This window comes from Ambystoma mexicanum, chromosome 7p (assembly GCF_040938575.1).
Source record: "Ambystoma mexicanum isolate Mex_15411 chromosome 7p, UKY_AmexF1_1, whole genome shotgun sequence".
In the NCBI taxonomy this organism is placed as follows: Eukaryota; Metazoa; Chordata; class Amphibia; order Caudata; family Ambystomatidae; genus Ambystoma; species Ambystoma mexicanum.
The window spans coordinates 659,230,484-659,243,507 of NC_090939.1; the positions used below are offsets into that span (position 1 = coordinate 659,230,484).

The following is a 13,024-nucleotide window of genomic DNA, read 5'->3' on the forward strand; positions in this document are numbered from 1 at the left end:
ACACACACCGGTGGGTTTATTTATGTGTAGCTACTACTTTACTATCTTCTAAAATATTTTATTTAATGTCTGCGAGTTGATAAACCAAAGTATTTTTCCTGACCTGTGTGGACATTCTTTTTCCCCATTAAGAAATACTAGACGATCTTTAGTACTATGGAACTGAGGAAATGTAAGCTACACAATTGTTGTATTTTTGTTCTTCTGAGGCCTTATCTGTAATGTTATTGTGATTTATACACGACCCACTGCCATTTGCAGGGGTTTCAAGGCCCTTATGTTGCAAGTGAATCTTGAATGCAAATTATAATAAACATTGCTGAAAAAATCGAATGCACATTTCAATATCAGCACAAATACACAAGCCTAGCTGAAACAATTTCTAAAATGGCACTGCACACCTTACGCTTCCATCAGCATTGATTTTTGCCATGCGCAAAATGTATTTTTAAACCAAGATGCTGGCATGAGCTTCAGTGCCTTCCATCTTGCTATTAATCGTATATAGTATTACATTTCAGTATAGTTTATTATATTTAATAACATATTTGCATGTTGCCATGGTTAGCGGTTTACCTGCCCATTAACCTGAAATTCACCATTTCAGCATGTGTCGAGCATATACTAAAGCCTGCAATTTGGAAGTGCAGTGAATAACAACTCATTACTAGAGAAGGTAGTAATATAATGGAGAACTGACTGTCAGAATGAAACCGGAAAAAAACCCATAAATGGAAGTATCATTTAATGCTCCATGTAAGGAACAAGGCCGGCGGTTGACAGCTAGCAGAAGGAAGATCACAATGTTCAATAAAGGGGTTCCGAGGGTTTGTGACTTCATAGAAGGATGGAATTAATTGTTCCTGCCACAGAGGTACTCTAAAAAGGTGTGCAAATAAAGGATAGCACTCGTTTTATTTATTTCATTTGTATAGCGCGCACAAGTCCTCATTAAAGCAGTGCAGGCTTTTTAAGCCTTTGTACGAGCGGGGTGAAAAGTAGGACAGACTAGGTAAACTCAAGCCGAGAATATGCAGAAAAGAGACCGATGAGTCGCAAGTTAAAATGTTTTTAAACCTTATTTATTATTTTCCATTAACAAAATACAGAAACAATTAAGTGGTTCAGATACAAATATGAATGACTATCAAATCATAATCCCTCAACATAAAATAATCAGTTGTCACCCCCCCACCCCGAATAAGTGCCACACCCCGCAAACACCCACCAATCCCCCCCCCCAAGCAATCTAATAGCTCAGCACCATCGTAAACTATGCATGTCCTACAGGTGATCCATCACAAACGACCATTTCAATATTCTGATCGTCCACCGTATCCCCTTGATCATCCGTTTCCATAGTCCTTTAGGTTCTCAGAGGAGCCCAAAATTATACTGGTCTGCTCCTGCTAGGTATCGTTAATGCATACTGAATTTTACAGCTCTCACAATTATTCAAACAGTTCAACCATTCTTGATGGCTACATGCTCCGTTTCCCCCATGCCCTGGCGATCAATGATCGTGCTATGGATGGGAGCCACACCCAGCAACTTTTTAGCATCTCGGTTGCCAGTCTCAAACAGTGATAGTAACCACGTCTGGGGTGAATCAGGGACGCAAAGAGAACATCTGACCCATGACCAAACCCAAAAGGGGCGTATATTGGTATCCCACAGTACATGCATGAAATCAGCTGGATCCTGGGGACATCAGTAACATTTAGTGGACCTATCGGGGATAATATTTCTGCAGCTGAGCAGGGGTCTAACAAACCTGATTCAGGAACTTCAAATAAATCGAAATCAGTTGCTCAGAGACAGCCTTCGAGTTTGCATAGACACTTGTTTTCACCGCAGATCCGACAATTCCCTCCCCAATGATACATTCCATTTCTCTCTGAACTTTATCTTCTTGTCAACTTTGTGTAGTTTTATTATCTTGTATAACGAGGATATTCATTTTGTGTACCTGGAAGGTGGGGGGGGGGGGGGTGGCATCTATAACAAATTGAGCAAGCAGGGATATCGCCAGCGGCTCCGGATAACTGGGCCACATAGCTTGTAAGACTTCTCTAAATCTATAGTACAATAACAGTTACCACATACCATTCCCCCCTTTCCTACAATTGATCACAAGTAATACATTTCCCTTCTTCCATCATATCTCCCAGAAAATGTATGCATACTTTTTCAAAATGCAGTCGGACCACCTTTTCATGTGTAGCATCCACCCCGTGTACCTTATAAATAGAGAAACCTGGTGCATACATATCCCCTGTTCCCACCAAAGATAGCACCCTCTCCCAGGCTTTGCATGTGGTGTCCACTGGCTGTACCTCCTTCCTCCGGCTTACTCTTTTTCCCTATAGCGTCTTCAATTCATCAGAGGAATCGTGTCTTTTCCCGTAAATGAACATCAGGAAGGTCCGGGTAGAGGGGCCACCACCAAACTCCATACTGTATCTGCGCAGCTAGATAAATGGCGAACATGTTTGGGTATTCCAAGCCGCCTCTTTTAAATGGTTCGGTCAGGGTGTGAAATGAGATCCTAGATTGTTTACCAGTCCAAACGAACAGTCCTCATACTACCAGACATGCCCAAAAACCGATTGGAGGTATTATCGGAACATTATTAAAAATATACAAACGTTTGGAAACTAGGAAAATCCTGGCAGCTTGTGACAATGGGAGGAGAATCCAGGCTTCCACTCTGTGTTGCAGATGTGCAAAAGTCTTTAAATAGTTCAGTATAGAGGAAGTACCGTGCCAACATTACCATTATGTCCAAGTGCTTAATACCATGAGGACATCATCTGCATGCCTCGCCTAAATCTCCTCATACACCGGGTATCAAAGGCAGCACCTCTCATTTATCCCAGTTAATCTTTAGCCCCGAAAGTTCACTGAAGTACTGTATCTCCTGCACCATGGGATGTAGGCTGTGTTTGGTATTCTTGACATATAGTAACATATCGTCTGCATAGAGTGTGCTAGTTCAGACAGTGAGAAAGTTGAAACATTAGATTACATTTTAACTGCCCTGTGGGCATGATAAGTCGCTTATGCAGCAGGCTAATAGCTCTACAGTCAGGGTGAAAAGAATTGGAGATACGGGGGCATCCTTGATGGTATCTCTTGTCGGTATTACATTAGCCAAAACCACCTGATTGGTTAGCACTCCAGCCTTAGGGGAAGTGCAAATTGGCCCACTGGGGAAACACCAGCTCCAGCCCAGAAGTATGCAGTACCTTGAATAGGAAAGGCCACTCCACGGAGTCAAAGGCCTTCTCTGTATCAAGTAAGACCACAATAATTGGAGACTCAACATCAACATTATGCATCAGGAAAAACAGGCATTGTACATAGTTCTGGGTCGAACTTCCGGGAATAAATCCAGCGTGGTGCGGAAGGACCAATGCCGGCATGTGTGGCAGCAATCTGTCCATTAGCAGTTTAGCAATTATTTTGTCATCAGTATTTACTAAAGACAAAGGCCTACAAGGAGGCACATTTACTGGGGTCTTTATTGGCCCTCAGCACAACCTTAACCAGGGCGGTTCTAGTGGACTGTGGTAGCAAGCCCGAAGCTAGCAAGGTTTCACACATTCAGCAGGTGAGGTATAAGCAGTTCTGCATATTCTTTATACATCTCGGCCGTAATGTCATTTAACCCCAGAGCCTTACCATTGGGAAAGATTAAGTCACACAGTGTAGTTCTTCCTCAGATGGAGGTTCATTTAGAATACCAGCCAGCTCAGAGTGAAGCCACCCGAGCGCTACCCCATCTAGACATTTCTCAAGCTCAAAAGACAGAATTAATGTATCACCTGCAGATCACCAACTGTCGTCCCAGTTGTATTCTCAACCTTCAGAATAGACAGTGGTTGCCTTTCACGCTTTATCGCCCATGTAAGGGTTCAAATGGGCCTGCCTCCCTCCCCATGCTGCCGCCACCACTGATCATCTAGAAATTTCTCCTCCCCGCCGGCCATAGTAGCAAATTCTTCCCTCTCTGTCCGTAACTTAGACCCAATATTTATGTCATCTTTTTGCAATTGTTCCAGACACTTAATTTCACCCTCTAAAAGGTGCCAATATCTCCAAATTGCTCTCAGAACCCCCCGTACTGCTCTGGAAATACAGCACGATCTTATAGATGCCTTGAACATTTTGCATACTACTCCGAATCCTGTACGAGCCCACATCGGTGTGAAAAAAGTCTTATATCTCGCTCAACTTCATCCCTAAATACTGGATCTTCTAATGCACAACCCCTAAATCTCCATCTCCAGGGGGCCTGTGCGGGTTTTGAAAACGAGACTACCACTGATGAGTGACTGGATAATGTTGGGGGGGGGGGGGAGGGAAGTATTGGTTACCGTAAGGGACCTGGCAAAATCCAATGTCACCATAACCAGCCCTGCAGATAACGTGCGTAACAAGACTTTTTATGCATTTAATTATGGCAAATACACATGATTTAATTTTCTACTGCGTACCGTGTACGCTTTGATTTATTAATTAAAACAAACATACTTTCCACCACTAGATGGCACTGTAGCGTTTCTTTTGTCAGCAGCATAGCCTTTCTTACACATGAAGGTGAATTTCCAACTGAAAGTCCAAATCTGTAAAGCGAGCAACACAAAGCATGCACCCTTTTAAAATGTGTTCATACCCATAACATCTAATAGCTTGATATGCTAAAAAAGAAAAGTTTGCTTTGATGTCCTAAATTGAATATTCTTTAATAACCATACATAACAGTGACGAATCTCCAAACCTAAGTGAGTTTACGGCACAACTTATTTTTTGGGGTGATTTTAAAGCACTGTAAATGAAGTGGGTAAATCCAGGATGTTTTGCCCTTTGCATCTTCTAGTTTTCCATGCAGGATGTGGAAAATAAGGTACAGTGATATTATTTTGGCACAAAATGCTGCTATTAGGATTTACATGTTATGATGCTTTACTATGCAAGTGAACTCTATAGGACATTATTATTGTAGGTCTTGACACCCAAAACTAAAAGTTTTGTTCCAAGTAAAGCGTGGAAGAAGGTGGCCATGTCCACATTGAAAGAGCGGGTTAACAGTGTGTGATGCTGGGCAAATAATGTAATCTCATTCTGACTTAAATGCACTCCAATTTTTGCAATTGAAGTTTACACCATTACAAAAGGACAGTTTTAATAAGTGTAGGGACACATTGGTGTATAGTGGTGCTCCTCTGCTAGTGGCGCTCCTCTGCTAGTGGCTCCAATACTGCTGCATATAATTGCATTATGGCTGCACTGGCCCTCCCCCATTCTTGTAACACTGGATTTGACAGGCAGACAGTGTCACCAGCCAGTCAGTGCACCAGAGATTCCAGTATAGCGGACTGTGGTAGAACCAACATTACATTTTCTCCCCTGTTGCTCCCAGCCACTGAAGGTGCTTGGGCCATCCAGAGTACTGCCCCACACTCTGCAATGCCCTGTTATGCTAGGATATGGAGTCTTTCATTGCACAGCATCTGCCATTTTCACACTTTCTAGGACCTTCAGGCTATGCAAGAAGTGGTTGTTTCAAACTCAAAGGAGAGAGCAGTTAACTGATTGTAACATTGAAGCTGCACTAGAATATTCCTATTACAATGAGTAATGAAGTTAGATGCCCCTACACAAGTAAGTTTGCCATTCCTCCACAGTCTCTGAAGTTAGCGACTCTCCCAACATTTGAAGGGTTAGCCTCAGCCTCCATTTTAGCCTAGGTGCACCCCTGGATGTGCGCACTTGCATTTTGATAGGCAGGGAGGTGAGGGAAGTCTTTCGCCCAAACTGGCGGTGTTAAAGTTTTACTGTGTGTGCTCAGAAAAATGTACTTGAACAAACGCAGTAAAACTTTAAAGCTGTTACTTTCAAGAAAGTCTTCCATCACCTCTCTGCATATTGCGCTTTAAAATATACTATTCAGTCGTTGTTCCCCACACCAGACCATGGGAGGAGTTGGGTAGAACAGTGGGGGCAGAGCCTCCAAGTTTGCCCTGCCTATTTTCTGAAGTGTCCCCTCCCATCACAACTTAATTCTCCCTCCTGCCCCCCGAAATGTAGGTTTTGTTGTGCCCCTGCATGGGAGAGGGGTCAGGTAGGTCGGCTTACTCCTCCTTACAAGCCACCGGCCACCTCTCCCCTCAAAGTGCTGAAATAAAGGGGCCAACACATCTGCAATTATTCCTTTACTTGCTGCCTGTTGTAAACCTGCTCTGTAATGTATAATTTATAAAGTTATGCTGGCTGTAGTAAGACGTGCGCTTGCTGTTGGGCTATACCATGTGGAATGGGCCATTACCCCATGCAGGGATGAACGGTTCCAATAGCCTGAACTGAATATATTTGCCAATAGCACATGCAGGGAGGCCATGTGCCACTGGCGCATGCAGAAAAGAGATGCTCAGTTAGCATGTGCAGAGAGGAGATGTGCTGCTGCGTATGCCAATAACAGGTCGAAAGGGAGTATGTGTTCTTACATAGCGCTTTTAGCCAAAGTCCTTCTGCTTTTAAGCACTGTGGGAACGGTTATTATCCCATTTCGAATGGTACTTCATTTATTACAGCAAAACAGAGCAGAATGCCAGGGGAGCACTGTTGGGCATTGTGGTGGGGGCTTGCGAGGACATGTTCGAGTCAGGCTGAATAAGGAAAGGGGAGGGGGAAATCGGGTATTTTTGGCCCCAGTACATTTTGGCAATTTCCAGCACTGATAGTAACTTGTGTGAACGGTCATTCTTCATTATTGCATTTCTTGTAAGAAAGAAGCGACTCCTCTGCGGCCTTCCCTCTGTGCCACACCCATTAAAGGCTGTGTCACGTAATTGGAACTTGGGAAGTGCAGGCTGCCCTCCTGCCTAACATCTTTCCACCCTTTCTTTGGAAGCAACGTTTTAGCCTGTGCAGAAGGGAACCCTGCCGTTAAGACTGGCAGAGAGGAGATGTGCTGTTATAGCATGGGCAGAGGAGATGCCACGTTAGCACTCACAGAGAAGAAATGTGCCCATAGTATGTACTTAGTAAAGATGGGTCATTTGCACGTGCCATGGAACAGAAGGGCAATTAGCATGCAGAGCCGTGATGTGCCGTTAGCATGCAGAGCCGAGATGTGCTGTTAGCATCTGCATAGACAGTATGTGGAGTTTGCACATGCTAACTGCACATTCCGTCGCTGCACAGGATGTGCAGTTAGTACGTGCAGGGATGGAATGTGCAGTTAGCATGTGCAGAGGATACGTCCCATTAGCATGTGCATAGAAGGCATGTCGTTAGCATGCACATCTCTGTGCACATGCGCGCAGTTATCACATGTACAGAGTGTTGTCCCACTAGTATGTGCTCAGAGAAGATGCACCATTAGCAGACGAGAAGAGATGTGCCAATAGCATGCGCAGAGAAGAGATTGGAGGTCACTATAGGTAGAGATATGTCCTGTCAACGTGTACAAATATCAGGCTTGCTAAACAGAACATGTTCTATCAATATGTGAAAACAATGTCTGCCATTAGCATATGCATAGAGATGTGCTGTTAGCAAGCGCACAGTGTAAAGGTGCAATTTAGACATGCAAATGACACAAATTTGCTCTTCAAATGCTAACAGCACATCTCTGAAAATGCTGAAAGATGTGCCTTTACCATGTGTACAGAGTGCGTGGCGTACTCGTTAGTATGTGTCAAGAGGAGATGCGTAGCTAGCATGTTCAGGGAGGATATATGCCATTATCAAGGGGAGTGATGTGCTGTTATTATGTGCCCAGACGGGATGTGCCGTTTGCATGTGGAGTGAAGGGCTCTGCACAAGCTAGACAACTTTGATCTACAATGCTTTTGGTCTATGGGTCTGATTTTACGTATGCACTGGGTGTATGTGTTGAATAAGTTTTACTCTCTTGCAGAGGAGAAAACTCATTTGTACTCTCTTGAAATTGCATTTACTCTCTAATTTGAAAAATCATGCGTAAAATACTCCCACCTCAAAATATTATCTGGAGCACTGACCATAACGTAGTTTATCCTAGATTCGCTATTGTATACTCCAGAGTAAAAGGACTATTCCCTCGCTTTGGGATTTCTGAATTGCCAGGCATCCACCAGACTGATATTCTGCAATATTACCCCACGTGGCGGCAGCCTTAGGAAATGTTTGGTGTACTGTGGTTGGCCTATCTAGATCCAGTGACATGAAAATATTAAAATTCCCTGCCCAAACAATCTCGTATGCCGCAAAATTATGAAGAAATGTGCACACGTGTCGGAGGGGTGGCGGGGAGAAAATCAGGAGAATCAATGTTGGGGCATATATATTAACGGGATAGTGCTATCAAACATTTTATTGGCTAGAAAGATGGCCCATAATCAAAAACATATATACAAAATAATTTTAAACAAAGTTCCTCAAACACAAAAATTTCAAGCACTAGGAGGCATCCATTTTGTGAAATGGATGAGCCTCCTGCTTGTGTTAATTTCTGTCCTTGCAGCACTAATGAAGCAAAAGCCAGCCAGCTGTAATACACAAAAGCTATCATAAGGTGGCTTTTTCTTCATTATTGCCGGAGAGCAGAGATTAACACAACATGCTGCTGGTAAGTGCTTTACATTTAATTCGTTTCTGAAAGCACTGCAAAATAAATGCTGTGGTTTTCTTTCTAACTTAGAAAGAAAACCGTAGAATTTATAAAGTTGCATTTATGTATAAATACAATGTTGTTGTATTAAAATATGCTGCAGTTTTTTTTCTACGTTTCCCAGAGCCCGAGAAACGTAGAAAGAAAACTGCAGCATTTAGAAATACAAAAAAAAAAGTTTTTTTATTTTTGACTGCGGCTGCTTCAGCGTTGAGTCTCCTGCGCTCCCGGGAGACTGAAAGCTGAAGCCACAGCAAACCTAAATACAACGTTATCGTATTTAAAAATGCTGCGTTTTTCTTTCTACATTTCCCGGAACCCGAGAAACATATAAAGAAAACCACAGCATTTAGAAATACAACAACGTATTTCTTACTGCGGTGGCTTTCGCTTGGAGTCTCCTGGACTCCTGACTTGGGGGAGCCCAGGAGATTCCAAGCGAAAGCCGCCGCAGTCAGAAATACAAAGTTGTTGTATTTGTGATTGCCGTGGTTTTCCAACCACGGCAATCAAATACAACAACGTTGTATTTATAATTGCTGCGCCTTTGCTTTTTTCACTTTACGTTTTCTGTGCTTCCCTGGGCTTGTGGAGCACCGAAAACGTAAAATGAAAAGTGAAGGCAGCCGCCGAACCTCCTGCACAGCTCTGCTCTGGCTGCAGTAAGCAAAGGCTCCCAGTAGGGGGCTTTTGCAGCTTGTTCAGTGCCGCCAGGGCAGAGCTTAACATGGGCTGTGGAGGCTTCCTAAAATGGCAAAAGGGATGCTCCCATATAAACTTTTAGCCTCGTTTGCTCAAAAGTTTTCAAAGGAACTTTCATTAAAATTATGTTTAATGCATGTTTTTCATTATTGCCCATCTGTTAGGGCAATAATATTTTTGAGCGCACTATTGCTTTAATTTATAGAATCCACAACCCCAGGCATTCACCAGCTAGAATAAAATAGTCTCTCCAAATCAATAATTTGTTCATGAAGTCTAAAATCAAGTGACCTGTGTATATGTAGCTATGCTCCTGGAGTGTGACGAGAAGAGGAGCCATATCTGTGCCCCCCCATGCTCCTGCACTCTTGGGCCCCCAAGAAGCATACTACCTAAACCCAAATATGTCTTCTGAAGGAACAGATTTTAACTTCATGTATTTTCACCTGGTTTATCATCAACCAACTTTTTTTATTGTTGGTAAACCCGCGAACATTCCATGTCATCACAGGTTCACCATCAGTGTATGAGATATACAATGTGAAATTATTCAACCCTAACACTCACCCACATATAAACCAATAAGGTACCTGCGCATGACTGTCTTTTCCAGCTAATCGAGGGTCTCACAGAGAGACTACGATGATCATAAAATGTGCCATTAGGAGTACTGTGCTTAACCAAATCCAAACACCACCCCCGCAAGAAACACAAACATACAGGCTATCACCCCCTACCATCTCCCCAAACAAGTAACCAAAATCACACAAACCCCAGCAGTTACTGCGAAATTGGGGAGCCTGTCGGCATCCCCAGCTCCTTGTGCTAAACCGCATCTCATGTATTTTCTTCCCTCTGGGGTAATTTGACCCCGCTATGTTGTCTTTTATTTTGCAGTTCCCTCCGGGCTGTGCCCATTATGGAATACCAATGCCCACAGGGCCCATTTCATCAATGGAGTGATCTCGGCTGTGAACTTCCTGACCCGGGCAAACCTTTCCTGTGCCTTTGGGTCCGTGAAGAACGATGCTTTCCAGTCATGTATAATTCTCATTTTTCCCCGGGTAGATCAGGGCGCATGGGATTTCCTTCCTGCGCAGGATGTTCTTGACCTCTTGAAACGTCTTTCTTTGCTCTTACACCGGAGAGCTGAAATCTGGAATGATTCTCATCATTGACAATCTGAATTTCATATTGCCTTCCTCTCTTGCAGCCCTCAGTAGCACATCCCTGTCAGGGTAGCAAAATATTCTGGCTATGATGGACCGTTCAGGTGCCCCTGGAGGAGGCTTTGTCACCGAAGAGCGGTGCGCCCTCTTCCCCACAAACAGACAACACCACCGGCACCCCCATGATGCGCAGGTTATTCTGTCTGGATGCCCCCTCCCCCCTTCCAGGCCATCATTCTTAGCAACCACATTTTATTTACAGTTTGCTGGAGCTAAACAAGCTTATCTTCCCCCTCCCTGATCCTTTGCTTAGTCTCTGTCATTCGGCCACACAGTTTCTCTACCTGTACTGCAGAGATGCCAACTTTGGTGGAGAGAGTGTCTATGTTTATGCCCAGTGTATCAGTACTCTCATTCAACACCAGATGTGTTGCTTTAATAGGGAGACATCCATAGAGCTTGTTTTGGCGAACAGCGTCGGCTCCCGCAGGTTTTGACCAGTCCTCTCAAATTGATCCACCTTGGCCCGTTTCTTAGGGTTAACTTTGCCAGCACTATTTTGTGAAAGCTCCAATGTCCACCCGGAAGAAGGTATCTCTGTACCCGTGCAGGGGGCCCCACAATGACAATCTGGTGCCCATTCTGGTGCCCATTCCTTTTGCAAGCCTATTCGGGCAGAGACCCAGTGACGCACGTGCCGTGGACAATGTGCTGTCACGCTTCCTTAGATTTGATCCCCCAGTGTTCCAATGCTGTCCCACTTTCCACACCGTAGTCTGCCGGTACAGGGCCCACCTCCTTCCAGCCCTCAGGATGCCTCACAGGGAGCGAGTGTCGCAGTCTGTCGCCTCGCGTCCACATTCGCCCCCTCACAGGTGAACATGGGCCAAGTCAGGCCTTCCAGTAGAACCCAATCCAGCACAGAGATATCTAGGAGCAGTTAGATAGCACAGCTTTCCCTCCAGGCTCCATGTGCAGCTGCCCCAGCCATTCTCTGTGGTTCTGCTCCAGTGTGCCTTGTATGTACCTCACTCACATTGCGAGGCACCAACAGCATCCCCTCATCCACGTTCCTGGTGAGTGCGGGGTCCAACAGAGACAGCCCTGCCGTTATATAGGAGCTTGCTCCATCTCGTGGCTGCACCAATGCGCTCAGTGAGCTCCTCCACGCCAGACTGCCACTCTCCACGCTGAACGTTCGTCCACTCACGTTGTGGCGGGCCCCACAGTGGTGAACCGCTGCAAGGCCGTTCTGGAATGGGATCTCGGTGCCTCTGCTGTCAGAAACTGTCTTTGGGTCGCTCCAGTGAAGCAGGAAAAGGGATCTTTTAGGAGGATATCCGTACTGTCAGAATGAGCTCTCAGGCCATGGCCATCTTGTAGGCGCGCAACAGCGCCGAAGCCTCCCTCCCGCCATAAGTTAAAGTGTTGACAATGGGCCAGGCACGGATGTGTGTATAGATGGTCACTGGACACCCAATAGGGACATTTGAGGTTTCCCAGGTGGGGCTTCTGTCCTTTGCCAGTTTGGGCCAGAAAAGGACCCTGGTGATGCAGACTAGATTGCAGTTTTTAAATGAAAGCCAGTTGAGGTGACTGATGTTGCAATAGGAGATAGTCATGCAAAACACTCTGGATCTTTTTTGAAGGCAGACCCATTAAGATAAAAACAAGACAGAAATATTATGCAAGCGGTCTAGCATACTGCACTTCTGCCACTATTGGTGGCCTTGCTACTAGTGGCATGAAAGGCAATTTGAGTGATTGTTTATATAAGGAGTTTGCTTTCTCTCAAATCACAGTCTGGCTAGGAGTGGTTGGTAATACAGACTTCCAAGTTCCAAAACAACTAAACAACTTGGTGTTCTGAACTCAAGTGCTAACACGCTTATGTACACGTTAAAAAGGCTGCGAGGGGCAATCTCTTGGGAGATTGCTGTTTCTCCACAGATTGTAACGTAGTGGATTTTGACTTTGCCTCACTGGAACGTGCCCAAAAGAGTTGCATCCTTGAATCACTATCAGACATATATGTCAAATCGGTGGTCATTCTTATGTTCTCAAAATGTACTTTGATTATATCCATAACAGCCAGCATTCAACAGCCAGGGCATCCCACATTAAACTACACCTGGCACTCAGCCCCACCCACATCACTCTGGCTAATGCCTCCAACCTCCTTGTCCCCCAGAAAGAAACTCAGCCAGTTAATTATCCAATACCTTCTTTGTAGTGAGGAGGAGTACTTCTACAATTCTGGGCAATGCATTTTAAAAAGAACAAGTAGAAGTAAACCACCACTGGGTGCAATGGGAATGTCTGCCTGCCAGACTCATGCAGCCTCTACTCCACATGTGCGTTTGTGAAGCTCTCTCCTTGTTAGCAGAGTTCCCCCCCTGAAAGTGTGCGAGAACAGAATTGCACTCCTCACCATTTCTGCAAATTATGATTACAAAATGAAAGGGCCTGTAAAGTGGGAGTTGGGTTGTGTCTG

General features: G+C 44.6%; 1 protein-coding gene across 2 annotated transcripts in view; it reads right to left on the bottom strand.

The window, feature by feature from the left end:
• The window catches only part of RNF149 (ring finger protein 149), a 175,945-nt gene that overhangs the window by 15,226 nt on the left and 147,695 nt on the right, over positions 1 to 13,024 (bottom strand). The gene's annotated exons all lie outside the window — the stretch shown is intronic.